Here is an 18883-nt window from a genome sequence, read left to right on the forward strand (position 1 = left end):
CACATAGCCGTATGTAGAATCCACTTGCGGAGGCCCGCAGCGGATTCCAGCTGTGAGCCCGGCTGTGACCCTGCGTACGGCCGCGTAATGTACTGCGCATAACTGCCTATTCACACAGGCGGTCATGCGCAGTACTTTTTTTTTTGTTTGCATTTCCCGCGCCGTCGCTTAGAGGTGACCCGGGTACCCGCAGCCCGTACACAATGTATTTGCATATGGGCTGCGAGTATATCCGCGGTCATAGTCACAATGGGCTCTAGGTCGCGGATATTCGCGGTAAAATATAGCATGCTGTGTTCTGTTTCTGCGAGTGGATTACGTAATTCCGACCCGCTAATTGGGGGGAATTGTGTAATCCAATGCATGCGATTGATCCGTGGATTACCTCTGATCAAACGCATGCAGAACCCGTAATTCCTCTCCGGTCATGCGTGACCGGCCTAATGTTAGATCGCTACTTTATCACGTGACCAGGGACCGCTCAACGATTTAAAATTTCCTGGGCTCCCCGCCTCCTGCGAATGTGTCCGGCATTTTGCCGGCGGGCGCATGCGCAGCAGCCGGCAGGATCCATGGAGGATAATCATATCTGGATTCAAATGCGGAAGCCTCCGAGAAGATGTTTCATCTCCTCTCACCGATCGCATCGGTGAGGGGAGATGAAACTGCCACTTTTTAAAGAACTTTTATGTGATCGCCATTATGCATTGGATAACGGCGATCACTTGACCAGTAACCGCATACCGCGGCTCCCCGACACATCTCCAGGCTCTTGGCTACCTTTGGTAGCCAGGAGCAGGGAGATTTTAAATTTCTTGGGCAATATTTCACTTTTGCGCATGCGTCCGCCATCATGCTGATGGGCGCATGCGCCGAAGTTGGGGTAAGGTCCGTGGATCAACATCCCATCAGGGAACAAATTCGGGACCTTGGGTACGTAATTTCATCCCCCCTTACGGATACGATCCGTAAGGGGAGATGAAACTTTAACTTTTTTAACTTTTTTTTTTACTTTTTAACTTTATATGATCACCGTTATCCGATGGATAACGGTGATCATATGACTGGAAACCGCATACAGCGGTCCCCAGTCACATCTCCCTGCACTCGGCTATCTGTGACAGCCGGGTGCAGGGAGATTTTGAATTTGCCGGGCTCGCCGGCCTTCTGCGCATGCACGCCACATCGGCGCATGCGCAGAAGGCAGCGGGGGTCCCGACACCAGCCGGAGGACATCGGCGGACCTGAGGTGAGTATTTTCACCTCCCCTCATGGATCTGATCCATGAGGGGAGGTGAAACTTTTATTTTTTAACACTTTTTTTCACTTCTCCGCGATCGCCGTTATCCATTGGATAATGGCGATTGTGGTATCGGGGACCGCTCACCGCAGTCCCCGCTGACATCTCCTGCCAGGAGATTTTAAATTTCCCGCGCCGCTGGGCCTTCTGCGCATGCGGCTGACGTAATGCCGCCTGGCGCGCATGCGCAGAAGGACGGCTACGGGGCCTGGAGCATCGGGACAGCGGGGAGCAGTGCGGCGGACCTCGGTGAGTAATTTCAGCTGCCCTGATGTATCCGATCCATCAGGGCAGCTGAATCTTTAACTTTTTTTGTACTTTTATTTACTTTTTTGTGATCGGCGCTATCCGTTGGATAGCGCCAATCACAATGCCGAGGGGGGGGGGTCCGTACAGCCCGGGATGACAGCTCCATGCTGTCGGCTACCTGCGGGCACCGACAGAATGGAGCTGTCACGTCCACAGCCCGAGGGGCTTTATTCTCTGCAGGACACATGTTTTTACATCCTCAGAGAATAAAGCCCACTTCGGGAGGACGTAGAAACACTATGGGCTGGTCATTAAGGGGTTAATGCCTCAAACGTTTTAATCACAAGCAGTTGGAAAGAGACCTTTCTAGAGTGGGTTAATGCGGTATGTCTAATTAAGTCTTATGAGAAAATTACATGGTCCCCAAAACTCCAATTAGAAAAATTTGATGAGATGCGGGAGATTTAGAGCCAGTATACAGAAACAGGCACCTTCAACGCCATAATTTAACTTTTAAAGTGAATTCTCCCTCATTCCCTTACTCAAAAATTCAAACCTGGATATAGCTTTTTAATACTATATTGACCAATGGAGCAGTTCTCCAAAATGTTTACTTGATCATCCATTTTAAATTATATTGAGATATACATTTCAAGGGCTCCTTCACACGGGCACTGCAACTTTCAGATGGCCACAGCGCGGCTGAAAATCGCATTAATGAGAGGCAGCCATGACCAAGTTATGGCTGCATCTCCCACTTATACGCCTAAACTCCCTCCTCCTTCCTGCTCTCTCTCTGCCCCTTGCTGGCTGTCGGCAGAAGGAGGGGGCGGGGCAGGGCAGCAGCTAGTGTGCTAATCTCCAGCCTGTCCGGTGCCCTCCTTTTGCCAACAGCCAGCAAAGGGCGGAGAGGGGGAGGGAGTTTAGCAGAGCCTCTGCTAAACTCTCTCCCACTTCCATTTTTCAGCAGCTCCCATAGCTCCTTCCCGTCCGGTGCCCTCCTTTTGCCAACAGCCAGCAAAGGGCGGAGAGGGGGAGGGAGTTTAGCATAGCCTCTGCTAAACTCCCTCCCACCTCCATTTTTCAGCAGCTCCCATAGGCTCTCATAGGAGTCTATGGGACCAGCCGCCGTATTGCGACAAGAAGATAGTTCCAGAATGTGCACCATATGCGCTATCTTTTCTGGTCGACCATTTTTACGCACCTGAAAATTGGCTATCTGAACTGATGCACTGGAATCCAATGCATCAGATGGTCTCGTTTATCGGCCAGCCATGAAAATGCGGCCGATATACGCTTGTGTGAATAAACCTTCAGACTGGAAAATTCCACAACTAATGATGTTTAATAATTAATAAAATGGTCATTTGAAGAAATTATTTAGGTAAATTATTACCATTATCATATGTTCCACCACCTTCTGATCCCCCAATTTTTTATTCAGGATGATGGAATATTAGCCAGAACACTTTTCCCCCCACTATTCTGCATTCATTATTATAGCATTTGGCGGGCAGCCAAGATAACAGTTACAACAATGGTGTTGTTTTATGGAGAGCACATAATGATAGGTGTAGCATAAAAACTGAAAATATGATACAGTGCTTAGATCATAGAGAACATAATTTAATTAAAAATTTTTTTTATAGTAATTGGACTGTATACATGAGAAAAGGCATATTCCATATTCTGCTTTATATATATATATATATATATATATATATTTAAAGGGAAAATTATTTTATACACTTGATTCTTAATTTTCCTTCACTTTATAAGGGACTTAAGAACCCTAAAACATATAGGGAAGAAGGTATCCTTTTTCATGAGTAATAAGGAAACAACAATATATAAAGATATTTGTAAACAGTTTTCAATGTACAAATGTAGCAATTGTTAAAATAATCAGTGCACTGTGATGATTTACAGCATAGTACATTGTAGTTGAGTTATAATGCGTTAATTGTCAAGTTATCGTTTGCTACTTCTGTACTCTGTATAATTACTATCATTTCATTAGCTAGGCATTTCTTCACTCAGAGCAAAGATTCAGTGTGGTGTGATGCTATACAGACCCACATAGACACCTAGAATTTAAAGGGCATTTTTTCAGTTTTCACTCACTCACTGCATGGATGAACACTGATAGATTGATGAGGGTCAGACTACTGGGCTGAATTGGGGCCCAGGAATGGGTACCTGTGTTCCCTTATTTCACAGTTCATGATCCCTTCTCCCATTTCTGTAGTGTAGTGGTGAATGGGCAACATGCTCTGTCTGCCCCATTGAAATTAATAAAGGGGCAGGGCACATGAGTAGTTGGGGCTCAATTCATTTTAATGGGGCAGACAGACATAGCTGAGCATAGTTCTTGGCTTTTTCCATCAGTCACATTGAAATGAATGAAGCTGAACAGCTCCATTCATTTCAATGGGGCTGCTGAATGGGTATCTGTCTGTGCTATTGAGATGAGTAGAGATGCTGCCACATATGTGTGACCAGCAGCTCATTCATTACTACACTATAGAAATGGGAGAAGGGATTGGAAAATGGGAATTAGAGGGGACATGGTCAGGGTCCCAATACCCCCACCAATTTATCAGTTTTTAGACTATTCTCAGGTGAAAATGTCTCTCCCAGTAATACATGCCGAATGTGAGGTCTGTGTCCAGGATGCTGCTGCCTTCATTAGCTCTCATATATCAGGAAAGCTATGTTTTTCCCTCATGAGGTGCTAACACCCTGAAACAGCTATCTATGTATAAATTCTTGCTTGCCTTTCAATTCCTAGTCATTGTTACAAGGCTTGTATAAAGAGTCTAACATTGACTTGCAGGAATGCTGTCTTTCAGTAGGTGGCACTGCAGAGGTATTGTTCCATCTCCCTTACACTAATAAATCAGCATTGCTTAATTCTTGTATTGCTTTCCATTTCTATAACTTACATAGTATATCCTTCCACTAGTGCTGACAGATACTGATACTGAGGAATGTATGATTTAACCCCCTCTCAAATGTCTGCTGTGGGTTCTCTCATCTATATACACTAAAACAGAGCCTATGTAGTTTTCCTTTCCCCTTTTTTCTCTACCTTCATCTACAGCCTGTGTGAGCAGACCATCCTGAAAACTGGATGCTTTCTTCCTCTCAACACTGTGGTCTTCAATGTAAAACCTCCTCTCCCCTAATGCTACCTCTATGGGTGCTTTTACATGGGACAACCTGCTAGGCATAAATGCCCAATTGGTCATCCCAGCAATGATTGTTCCTGTGCTTTTATACAGGAACAATCATTGCTAGTAAATGGAGGTGAGGCAGGCCGGGGATCATTCTGGCCCATTCATCTCCATTCACAGTTCATAGATGAATGACTGCCTGCTTACACGGGCTGATCCATTGTTCAGTTTTTATACATGCAGAAAATGAACAATGAATGAATTAATAATTTGTTGTTAAGTTGTGTATGTATTTAGACTAAACGATAATCGTTCTGATTCTTACTGATCGCGGAGATCTGAATGATTTCTCGGCCCATATAAAAGGGCCCTAACACTTAGGCCTTAGTCACACGGGCATTTGTTCCCGTGATTTGCGGATCGCATGACGGATGCGCATCCGCAAATCGCGTGAACGGGGGCAAAAAATGTCCCGAAAAAACTGCTCCTAGCCGCGTTTCATTAGAAACAGGCCGGAGCTGTCCAGCGCATTGAATTCAATGAAGTCGGCAATACAGCCGGCTCCATTGAAAGCAATGGGCTGCGGGCGATCTCACGATGAATTTTCGGGAAGAGCTTAAAAATATAAGCCCTTCCCTGAAATTCATCCAGAAATGTGTAAAAACAAAAAAACAAAATATACTCACCTTGTCCCTGCAGACGGAGTTTAGCCGCGGCCGGCCGGCAGTTCTCCTGAACTGCTCTGAGTAGTATTCAGCAGCCGGGGGATTTAATATCCCCTCTGCTGAATGAGCTGCCTCTGATTGGTCACAGCCTCACCAATCAGAGGCAGCTCTCACTTACCCATTTATGAATTCATGAATGGGTGAGTAAGTGCTGCCTCTGATTGGCTCAGCGCAGGGACCAATCAGGGGCAGCTCTCAGGTGTCATTCAGCTGAGAGCTGCCCCTGATTGGTCCCTGCGCTGAGCCAATCAGAGGCAGCACTCACTCACCCATTCATGAATTCATGAATGGGTAAGTGAGAGTTGCCTCTGATTGGTGAGGCTGTGACCAATCATAGGCAGCTCATTCAGCAGGCGGGGATTTTAAATCCCCGGCTGCTGAATACTACTCAGAGCAGTTCAGGAGAACTGCCGGCCGGCCGCGGCTGAACTCCGTCTGCCGGGACCAGGTGAGTATATATATATTTTTGGTTTTTACACATTTCTGGATAAATTTCAGGGAAGGGCTTATATTTTTAAGCCCTTCCTGAAAATTCATCGTGCGATCGCCGGCAGCCCATTGCTTTCAATGGAGCCGGCTGTATTGCCGGCTCCATTGAATTCAATGGGCAAACATCATTCTTCTCTGCCACAGCTGTTACAGCTGTGGCAGAGGAGAATGATTTGTCTACTATATGTTCTCAATGGGGTCGGCGCTGCTACCGCCGGCCCCATTGAGTGCATATAGAGAAGAGAACAGGAATCGCAGATCGCAGATAGGTGCGATCTGCGATTTCTGTTCTATAATTTATCGGACGAGCGCATAAAAAGCACTCATGTGTCCGATACCATTGCAAAGCAATGGTTTTATAAAATCACTGGACGCATGCGCAAATCGCGCGAAAAAACGCCCGTCTGACCGAGGCCTTAGGGCTTAGTCAGACGGGCGTTTTTTCGCGCGATTTTTCGCATGCGCATGCGTCCGGCGATTTTATAAAACCATTGCTTTGCAATGGTATCGGACACATGAGCGCTTTTTATGCGCTCGTCCGATAAATTATAGAACAGAAATCGCAGATCGCACCTATCTGCGATCTGCGATTCCTGTTCTCTTCTGTATATGCGCTCAATGGGGCCGGCGGCAGCAGCGCCGACCCCATTGAGAACATATACTAGACAAATCATTCTTCTCTGCCACAGCTGTAACAGATGTTTGCCCATTGAATTCAATGGAGCCAGCAATATAGCCGGCTCCATTGAAAGCAATGGGCTGCTGGCGATCGCACGATGAATTTCCTGATGTCATCTACATATATAAAAATGAATGTCTGTCTGTCTGTCTGTCCTTTATGCATTACTACACCATTCATCCAATCACCTTGAAACTTTGGGAAGTTGTTGAGTACACTCCTGGGAAGATTACTGGCATAGTACAACTATCCTACGATAGGTGGCGCGCGTGCGAGCATCGTCGACAGTTATGCCCCCCCAGACAAAGAAAGCAAAAGGCATTACGAGCAAGCGTGTTCAACTACAAAATGATGCATCCGCTGAACGTTTCGCAAGACAATTGCTGGATATTGAGAATGCTGAGGTAAAATGAAAGCTGTGCTGTGATTGGTTGCTATATATTATACTGCTGAGGCAACATGAAAGCTGTGCTGTGATTGGTTGATACTTCTTATACTACTCAGGTTACATGAAAGCTGTGCTGTGATTGTTTGCTACTTCTTATACTACTGAGGTTACATGAAAGCTGTGCTGTGATTGGTTGCTATATATTATACCGCTGAGGTAAAATGAATGCTGCGCTGTGATTGGTTGCTATTTTTTATATTGCCGAGGCAGAATAAAAGTTGCGCTGTGATTGGTTGTTATTTCTCTTTCTGCTGAGGTAACATGAAAGCTGCGCTGTGATTGGTTGTTATATATTATAAAGCTGAGGTAACATGTGAGCTGCGCTGCGATTGGTTGTTATTTATTATACCACTGAGGTAACATGAAAGCTGCGCTGTCATTGGTTGTCATCTTGATATATAAAAACAAATGTATGTATGTCTATCTTCGCAGCAACGCGCGACGGGTAAGCTAGTTTTTAATAAAGACCATTTAGATAGTTGCCTAATATTACACCCATGAAATGTAATATAACATGCATACTGCTATACAGTGTAAATAGTATTTTTATACCAAACACATAAATAAAAGAATTATCAGGCTCCTTAGTGAAGATAAAAGAACATATTCTTTACTTCAGCATATCAAGAAAACATGGAGCAAAATCCTGCATAGGTTGTCAGACCTTGTCTGCATTCGAGCAGAGCTCTTATGTGTATCATCAAATTTTGAGCAATAATCGTGTAGTGTAAATGCAAAAAATATCACTTACTATTCCTTCAGAGGTTTTTTTCACTGAGTTTCATTCAGCACAAAAACTATCAGTAAACCGCGGCTTGTCATTCAGTGTAAATGCTCTCCGCTCAGCGCTTCATATAGAAGGTGAGACGCTATGTGAGACACCAGCAAGAAGCCCGTGAGCCAATAGGGAAGTTTGTCAGAGTAAATGACCTTAGCGGTGGCATTAGCGCTCGTGTAGTCGTTTACCCAACTGATAGTCCGTGTAAAAGGGCCATTAGTTATGGCATAATTACATGGCTGGACATCCAGACAGCCTCATCCTGTGATGCTCTCCACATCTCTAACTAACTTTAAGCCAGGCCATAACTAAGCCTTGTTTTTCCATTCTAAAGTATCTAAATAAGCTTACAAAATAGTTGTAGGGATAACATAGTGATTGAAATTACTGTAGCTATTATCTTTGTCCACAAAACAAATTCTTACTCCATAGTGTTGATATGTAAAGAATGTTGTTCATGTCAAAAGAAGTCTATAGATACATAAAATACATTACTCGTATGTTACAAAATAAAAGAAAAATTAAAATAATCAAATAGTCAACAAAAACTGTAGTTTCATTTTTTTTTAATATCAGTGGCTCCTTGCAGGAAACAAGTGTTTTGATTTTAATTTCTGAATGCTGAATCTCTCTTACTTTCTAAGAATGTGCTATCCAGGGACATTGGAGCAGATTTCATAAAGAATAAATGGAGTTTAACTGAAATGCCTTACATATCTTTCATCTACAAGTTTGCCTTATTGGCATTGCAAATGAAATTACTTTTGATAACCTCTCTCATATTCTAGCCAAACTATTACTTTTTATTCTAAAAAGGATCATATTATTAACTTCGAACATTTAAGTCAATTTTTTTTCTCAAAATATACGAAAATGATTTAAAACGGGAGCAGCAGAAGATAAAATATTCAACTCCTTATGTTGTTAAAGGGGTTTTTCATTACAAAATCCTTTCCACCTGCTGGGCCCAGACTAAAATAAATAAAGAGGGCGGTATCAGCGGTGACTTCCGTGGAGATGGCCTGGGGTAGCAGAAGTCAGGTGTCTGTTGTGGCCAATCAGAGGCTGCAGGTCACCATACATACTTACCAGGAACATTACAGTGATATATATACAGCAGTGCTGCAGCCTCTGATTGGCCGCAGCGGACAACTGACTTCTACAGGGCCGCCTACCTGGAAGTTGCTGCCAATACTGGCGGCGGCTCTCAGCTTTGTCCCAGGGCTCTAGGACAGGTAAGTATGCCCTCTTTTGCATTTTAGACTGGGCCCAATGGGTGGACAGAGTTTTATTGTAATGCCAAAAGTCTTTTAAAAGGGTTGCACAAGAATGTCAAAAAATGGCTGCAGTCTGTGCAGCCTATGGAAACCTATATTAGAATGGAAGAATGTATGTGTAGACTGAAAGGGAATGGGGTACACCGTGAGTGTGGGACAGAGCCTAATACTGCACTGTCCAGAGCAGCCCCCTGGGGATGCATCTACATGTAGAGAAAAGCCTTCTAGAATTTGTGTTTGTATAGGTTGCTGTTTCTGAGGCCTGCACAAACGTACCAATACCTCCCATACATAGGTTGACAATACATAGAATCATAGAATAGTAGAGTTGGAAGGGACCTCCAGGGTCATCTGGTCCAACCCCCCGCTCAATGCAGGATTCACAAAATCATACCAAATAGATATCTGTCCAGCCTTTGTTTGAAGACTTCCATTGAAGGAGAATTCATCACCTCCTGCAGCAACCTGTTCCACTCTGTGATCACCCTTACTGTCAGAAAGTTTTTTCTAATATCTAATCTGTGTCTTCTCCCTTTCAGTTTCATCCTATTGCTTCCAGTCTTTCCTTGTGCAAATAGGAATAAGGCTGATCCCTCTGCACTGTGACAGCCCTTCAGATATTTGTAGACAGCTATTAAGTCTCCTCTCAGCCTTCCTTTTAGCAAGGTAAATATTCCCATACCCTTTAATAATTTCTCATGGGATATGATTTGCAGACCGCTCACCATTCTGGCAACTGTACTTTGAACTTACTCCAGTTTATCAATGTATTTTTTAAAGTGGGGTGCCCAGAACTGGACACAGTATTTCTGTTAGTCACTGTCCACTGTTCCAGCTTGTCTAGATCTTTTTGAATACTCTCTCTTCCCTAGTGTTAGCTATTTCTCTTAGCTTTGTGTTGTCGGCAAATTTGATCAGTTTCCCATCAATTCCCTCCTCCAGATCATTTATAAAAATGTTGAACAACACTGGGCCTTGTGGTACCCCACTTGAGACATTGCTCCAGTTGGATGTTCAGCCATTTATGACCACTCTTTGAGTACAATCACTCAGCCAGTTATGAATCCACCTAACAGTTGCCTTATCGATACCATATTTGGTCATATTTTTCAATAAGGATGGTGTGAGAAACTTTGTCAAATGCTTTACTAAAGTCAAGATATATTATATTTACTGCATTTTCCTGAGCAACCTAATCAGTGATTCTGTCATGATAGGAAATTAGATTTGTCTGGCATGACATCCATGTTACAAACCCATGCTGGCTCTGGTTAGTTACTCCATTCTCATCCAAGTACTTGCATACATGCTGTTTAATAATTTTTTCAAAGATATTTCCCAATATTGAAGTCAGGTTCAAAGGCCTGTAGTTTCCTGGATCCACCTTCTTCCCTTCTCCAATCTTCTGGGACATCTCCTGTTCTCTAGGAATTTTCAAAGATTATAGGAAGTAGTTCAGCAATTATTTCTGGTGCTTCGTTCAGTACCCTAGGATGAAAGTCATTTCGGCATTATTACTCCCTACATTCCAAGTAGCCTACAGTGATAATGAATGTTATTATTATAGAAAAAACTGAAAAGTCACAAAATTTTTACTCAAAATTAGTGACTTTTCTCCACCAGAATCCTGGCATAAAGCAGACTGTAAATGTGCCCCCTTGTCTATTAAAACTCCTGACATTTTCAATTAACACAATGCAAAACATTTTTCTCAAAAAGAAGGGAATATTATGTACGCTATAAGTAAGAGTGTCATCGCTTGAAACACGTAGGCAGTTGCCAATTTCGGTGGATTAAATAGAGTATCAAATTTTGCATTGCTGGTGCTGGATGTTATCCATTGTTCTATGTCTACGCTGGTGCACTGCTAATCCTTGAACCTGGACTATTGTATATGGAAAGTTAATCTACCAGATGGTGAGCTAGTTAGCTGTATTCTCTGTAAAAAGAACAAAAACATTTGAGTGTTGTAACATGCAATGATGTGGGAGCTATAATATCTGAAGAGGTAGAAACATAATGCATGGCCCCTGTTTTTTTCTTTTACATAATTAGCTTAAGGTGCCACTCTGGCAAAAATACACTTTCCTATTCCTGCCCCCCCCCCCCCCACACCTGATTGTCTATCCCATTCTGGGGGCCTCCTATGTGCATCATAGTTACTTCCATGTAGTTAGTTAGTTAGTTATCATGCTTGGACGACGAGGGTCCGTAGCACCGATTGTTCTATTCGGTGTTGTCGTAGGAGGTACCATTGCCTATCTGTTGCATCCACTAGTGCCGCGGAAGACCAGGGGGTCTCCACCATCCGGCAGGGGGTCGTCTCTCGATTTTCCTAGCAATTGCTGTGGTTAGAGCACCTTGGGCTGGAACAGCTTCTGACAAGCATGCAACATGACCAAAAAGTGCTTGACAAAGACCTTCCAAGGTTGAAACGTCGCAGCTTGCATATGGAGGAAAAAAGGATCTTTTTATCTATTAAAGAAAAGTCCTGCAGTGCTGATTTCACTACAACACATTAACTGGTAACTATACTAATTTGGGTCAGTAAGCCCGGCATTGAAGTCTTGCACTAGTCTGTATAAAAGCTCCCCCACTCTGTGGCTTATTTGGGTTGTGCTGCTGCCTATCTATTCGTATTGATTTAAAGGAATGCTGCCATCCAATAGGTGGTGCTGCAGAGGTATTTTTCCATCTTCTTTATTTGTATAAATTACTCAGAGGAGCTTGCATGGCTTTATACTGTAAGTCTCCTAACTCACCTTCTAGGTGTCCCCACACCCCTTTCAGGTGCTCTCCATGGGGAGAGACAATACCATCCCCCGACCCACTGACCCCCTATGTGTCTCCTTAAGGAGAGGACAGCTCTCCTGACTGGCATCACAGGCCCCTCACCAGCTAAACTAGAAAGCTACTGCAGACTGATGAGGGGCAAACACCCCAAAACATCTGTCTTTGTATGGTGTTCTAGCATGATTTCCTATTCCCTATCATTGTTTTGCACACTGGTTAAAAAGTCACATTGATTTGAAGGAATGCTGCCATCCAATAGGTGGCGATGCAGAGGTATTTTTCCATCTTCCTTATTTGCATAAAATGTTTTAAATGACACATAAATGTTACCATATACATTAGAAGAAAGTCCGTGAGCCCACCTATTTCTGCATAATCTGTCAACTTGTGTATAGGAGAGTTCCAAGACTCCCCGTGTATCAATTTCAGGGGAAAGATGGATCAGACATGTTGAATTTCAACAGGAAATTTGTCCAAAGCTGATTTTGAATTAGAGAAATAGCTAAATCCTACTTGCCTTAAGTTGATTCGGACGCCAAAGTCCAAATAGAGGTGAGTCTGTTAGTGTAGGGTTTCATCTAAATATATTGCCATGTTGCTGGCAGATGGGCTCTCACAATTTAATCTAAATGTTTGATTAAACTAAGAACCTCAAATTTATACGCATAGTAAGTAAAGGAGTGATGCAGTTTGAAGTTCATGTAATAGCTGTCTACAAATATCTGAAGGTCTGTCACAGCGCAGAAGGATCAGCCCCATTCTCATTTGCACAAGTAAAGACTAAAAAACTTTCTGACAGTGAGGGTGATCACAGGGTGAGTGGAACAGGTTGCCATGAGAGGTGGTGAGTTCTCTTTCGATGGAAGTGTTCAAACAAAGGCTGGACAGACATCTGTCTGGGATGATTTAGTGAATCTTGCACTGAGCAGGGGCTTGGACCCGATGACCCTGGAGGTCCTTTCCAAATCTACCATTCCATGAGTCTATGAGTTTTGGCATAATTCTTGGCACTTGCACTGTGCTGTTATACCCCCTTTTAAAATTTACTTTTGCAGTAGAGTCACAGAGGTGATATCATACACCTAAATATAGTACACACAGCCACCCGTGGTTTTCAGTTTTTATAGTGTATGAATCTTTGTGTTTTCCACACCTAGTGTATTCATGCACCTTAACGTTTTGATCCTCGTGTCAACATTACCATACATGGTTTTGCATTTGTATCTTTTACATTTTTATTTATTGTATTGCATTTTTATGCACTTCTTTTAATGACCTACATACAAATTTGCATTACCATTGTTCCCTTTGCCTTCCCTTCTCTCTCCCTTCCCTTTTGAACTCTACTTTTTATCTGCTTAACATATACATAGTGTACTATCCAGAGCAACTGATGAAGAGGCTGTTTTGCCTTGAAACACGTTTAATTGCTGGCTTTATTGAAATGAAAAACAACTATTTGTTTTAAGAGCAGGTTTTTGAAGGTTTGCGCGGTGTACCGGGCTTTTTATCCAGTGTTTTACATTGAGTTCATTAAGAGGACTGGGTCCAAAGAGAGGCGAGTCTGTTAGAGTAGGGTTTCATCTAAAAACATTGCCTTGTTGCTGGCAGATGGGCTCTCACAATTTAATCAAAATGTGCACTAAGAACCTCAAATCTATATGCATAGTAAATGAAGCAGTAATGCAGTTTGAAATTCATGTAGTTAGCGCTGGCATAATTCTTGGCACTTGCTCTGTGCTTTTACACCCTTTCATATGTTTGCTTTTGCAGCAGAGTTACATTTTTCAAACAGAGGGACATTATACACTTGTGTTCATGCAAACGTATATGATTTATTGAAGCTCCAATAGCCTAACACATTGCAAGGTAATACTTCAGGCTATCAGCCCTCTCTTAAAGGGAATGTGTGATCAGAAAATGACCTATTATAGAAATCATATTTTTGTGTTAAATATGTTTTTTTAAGAATTTTTGGTGATTTTTCTTTTTTTACATTTTCAGTCACAAGCTTTTCACACTGACCACGGAGCCTAATAATAGGCAGATACTTCCTGATCTCTAGAGCAAACTTTGCAGCAGTCTCTCTCTAACATCACAGACAAGATTACACTGAAATGTATGTTGATAACACAGAATCCATCACTTGGATTAGTGATACACTGGGAATATCTACTTCCATTCCCTACACAAAGGCTTCTGTTCAGGTCACAGAACATGTCTAGAACAAATAAATGAGTCAGCTCCTGCCCATGGTGTGAATGGCCCATGATGCTGCTGTAAAGCATATCACTAAATGCTGTTAAAAGCAGATCAGGCAAGATGACCATCCCCATAATCATGGATAGATAATAGAACAAAAAATTCTATAATCAGAAAATAAAAACAGATTTCATTTTTTTATAAGTTTGCCTATCTGGTTTTAATTAATAAAAAAAATGGAGATATAATCCCCTTAACCCTTTCCACTCCAATGACTGAACTGTTCCGACATCATTAAATTTCTCTATAGTCGGAATAGGCCCGCCACTGCAGCCCAGGAGTGCATCTGCATCCTCTCGTCAGACACATCGGGTGCAGATGCACTCCTGCACTGGTCCTCATCGAGGACCACAGAGAAGAAGGCAGAAAGGGTTTTTAACCCTTTCTGCCTTCTCCTTTACACATTACATAGAGCTCAATTAGAGCAAAAAAATTGCTCGTCTGACTTATCCCTAATTTATTTCTGATTTATACGATGTAGATACAGGTTGGTGACCAGCTCATACAGCTTTATGTTCGCTACCCTATTTATATAAGAAGTCTTGACCATTGTTAAGAACAAGCATCTCTCTGAAATATGTTGGTGCTATATAAATAAATATTATTTAGTATAAGGCCGCCTGCACATGGGCGGATTTGCATTGCGATTTTCCATTCGAGGAGGAGAGATCGCAGCTTGCTGTGATTTTATGTGGAGTCAGCATGGACTGCTTCCATTGAAGTCAATAGAAACCATTCAAACCATGGCCCATCCGCAATCATCATTGCGGAAAGGTCATGGGATCCGTGTTATCGCCTAGCGACGGTGTGGCACTATCTGTATTGCGCATGTGCCCCGACGCGCTGGCAGGCACATCCGCAGCACAGAAAAGAAGAATACAGACAAGTACGCATGGGTTAACGGCCCGGTCATGTGCAGGCGGCCTTAATAACATCCATTATTATAAAGTGTACATAATAGCTATTTTGGTATATTAATAGAACTAAAAAAGAAAGTACACTCTATGTACACGGTGTCATGCCCCTTAAATCATTTATGGTAAACAGGCTGAAAGGTCGCAGCTATATTCTGAACTTTAGCTCTAGTTATTACATTTTTTGCTAAGTATTTTGCTTAATAGAGTAAAATGTCAAAGAGTTCAATAGCTAAGAAATCCAGCGATTAGCAAATTAAGTTCATGTAAATTGTGATATTTCTTAGCCTTCATATTTTGCACTTTGAAAACAGATATTTCACCCCCTGCCTAGCAATTTTGAACTAATTTTATGTACATTTGACTGCATGAATGGAACCTAACAAGCAAAAAAAGTGACAAACTGGAAACTGTGCTATTTATAATGTCAGGTTTCCTTCATATTCGTGGTTACAGTTGTAAACTACTTTGGAACAGTTTTCTTGGTAATACAAACTAAGGGTGCATTCCGACGAGAGTGTGCTGGTGCGTACATAGGTGCGCACAAAACCGGCGCGTCCACGTACGTGCACAAACACGCATGAATGCAGGTCCTTGCAGCATTGCTTTCAATGGGGCCGCAGCTGCTGCCAGCAGCCCCATTGAAAGCAAGGGTCTGCCGGCATCTCCTTCAGTGCTTTTTAAGGGAAGGGCTTATATTTAAAGCCCTTACCTGAAAATCATACCTATCTGGTGTAAAAAATAAAAATATATATACTCACCCCTCCACTGCTGCTAGGGCTCAGGTGCGTCTAGCTACTTGGGTCCCATCACTGTAATAAAGTTCTTTTAGCAGGCAGGGAATTTAAATCCCTGTCTGCTGAAAGGGCTGCGTCTGATTGGCTGAGCACTCAGTCAATCACAGGCAGCAATCAGCCATTCATTGAATGACAGCTGAGTGCTGTCTGTGATTGGTCACAGTGCTCAGCCAATCACAGGCAGTGCTCGGCAATTCATTGAATTCACTGAAATCGGTGGTCTCATACTGAGATTCTCTGCCACAGCTGTGACAGCTATGGCAGGGGATTCTTTACTCCCCGTGGGGAGTCCCCTTGTCACTGAACACTGTGACAGTGCTGTCACAGTGTTCAGTGATGAGGGGACTCCCACAGGGAATATTGACATGCACCAAGGACCTATGGTGCACGCATGTCCTCTGCTTTGCAAGTACGTGCGTTTGCATGCCTGTAAAACACAGACGTGTGAACACATCATAGGGAACCAATGGTTCTAATAGACGCATAGTTATGTGCACACATATGTACGCACATAAACGCGCTCGTCTGAATGCAACCCTAAGGGTGACTACCCACTACAGTTTTTTTTCACTGCGAAATTTGCAGCGTTTTTTTTTTTCCAGGGGTCTATGGGACTTGTAATGTTAAAATCACGATAGCGCAAAATAGCAATTTACCATGAAATCGCGATTTCAACATTACAAGTCCCATAGACCCCTTTAGAAAAAAAACGCTACGAATTTTGCAGTGAAAAAACTGTAGTGGGTAGTCACCCTAAGGCTTGATTCACATCAGTATTTTCTTTTCTGTTTCTGTTTCAAGCTAAAAGCAAAGAAACAGGCGAAAGCAGATTCCGTAAAATCTCAATTGATTTTAAAAGGGCTTATTTTTTCAGTTTGTTTCCATTCCGTCTGGTTTATGTTTTTTTTAACATTGTATTTGACAGGGCACAGATACAAATGGAAACTATTCATAAACTAATATTTATATTCCATTAACCGATCCATTTAATACTTAAATATTGATTATAGTATGTAAAGGGTTCACAGAGGGAAGGCACCCCCTCTGGGATTTCTTCAGCCCTCCATCATATAATCGCTTAGGGCCAATGAGTTGCCATGTCAATGGCGTCCGGGCATGCCAGCGCCTGTAATCGCTATGATAAGTGATAATGCACTGCAATGCTGAATGAAATACTGTAATGTATTATCAGTGTAATCATAGGATTGCATGTTCAAGTCCCCTATAGGGACATAAAATAAATGAAGAAAAAAAAATTGGGCAGTTTTTTGTTTTGTTTAAAAAAATATAAAAGAAAACTCAATGTGGTTATTTTTGCATCTATAATGACACATACAATAAATTGAACACACTTTTTATCCTGCATGTAATATAACACAAGTTTTCATGAAGTGCCGGTCATGTTAAAAATTGCTATATCTCATTAACCCCTCGTGCAGCAGCAACGGAGGAGAAAGCAAGTGGAGGAGGGGAGAGCTCATTAACCCCTTGTGCAGCTGCATCGGAGGAGAAAGCAGGTGGGGGAGAGCTCATTAACCCCTCGTGCAGCACCAGCATCGGAGGAGAAAGCAGTTGGAGAAGGGGAGAGCTCATTAACCCCTCATGCAGCAGCATCAGAGGGCAACAAAAGCCTGCTACAGGGCGAAGGTCATCAACACAAACTCCTGGACAAAGCTACCAGAAGTCAGGTACTTGGCTGCACCACATCTCCCAGCTCCCCCTCAACACAATCAGCTCCTGGCCACACTTGCACCTCACTACCCTCCACAAGCAGAGATCATTTCCCCAACATGGCAAGCAGCACTGATCTCCCATACAGAGGAGCAGACACGACAGCGCCCAGTGGGAACCTATGCAGGGAATTGCAGCATTAGCTGAAATCAGAGCTCTCAGTTCCCATATAAAAGCCATACCAACTAAAGAAGATATGGAAGCATATATCGCTAGATTAGAGAAATCATATAAAAGCGAACTGGCCACTGTTCGTACGGAGATTCACCAAATGGACATGAGGGTCACTACAGTAGAGACTTCCCTGGCTGATCTATCCTCCCGAGTTAATGCACAGGAGGCACTAATATCGACCCATGCATATCAAATGCAGTATCTAGTGGACTCTATTGATGACGCAGAAAATAGAGGAAGGAGAAATAATTTTCAGATACGTGGTATCTCTGAAGAGGTGGAACAACAAAATCCAGGGGACACCCTACGCCACATTTTCAGTTTCATCCTAGGGGTCCCATAGGACTCCCCCCTTGAGCTGGACCTGGCGCATAGATTCCTAGGCCCTAAGTCTCTTGACCCAGACCGCCCTCAAGACATAAAATGCAGAGTCCACCGATACCAAGTGAAAGAATCCATAATGAAAAAAGCATGGGATTGTTAAACAATACTTTATCAGGGCAAACATATACAAGCACTTCCCAATTTATCCAGGGTCACATTGCAAAAAAGAAGGGCCCTGCGATCCCTCTTGGAATCTCTGCGCCAACACAACCTCTCGTACACGTGGGGATTTCCTTTCTGCCTACAAGTTCCTCACAAGGGTCGTTTACATGTGCTCCAGACTCCCAGAGACATATTTTCTTTCACCTCAACATTAGGCCTTCCCAATATAATGATTCACGACTGGCCTTCCATGCCTACGACTTCATTTGAGAGGGTACCCCCACAACTCCAGAGATCAGAAAGACGTCGCAGGGAAGAAAGGTTGGGTAAGGGACAGAGCCCAGGTCGATTCGGCGCTTTGTTTACATAGAGCTTCCTGCTGGAGTACCCATGGGACCCTTGGATGTCTCCATCCTGCATTTTTAGGTACCCACATCAAGTAACCCCTCAGCTATATCAACATACTGAACACTCGCATGCAGGGACTCCTTTTTAGGATGATATGAAGATCTGACTTTTCTTTTTTATAGACTTTCTAGCAGTAAAACAGCCCATCGCCGTTTGTCTCCTTCCCAGGATAGGGAGATGAATATGCTAAAGCACTT

Source organism: Eleutherodactylus coqui, chromosome 7, assembly GCF_035609145.1.
Source record: "Eleutherodactylus coqui strain aEleCoq1 chromosome 7, aEleCoq1.hap1, whole genome shotgun sequence".
In the NCBI taxonomy this organism is placed as follows: domain Eukaryota; kingdom Metazoa; phylum Chordata; class Amphibia; order Anura; family Eleutherodactylidae; genus Eleutherodactylus; species Eleutherodactylus coqui.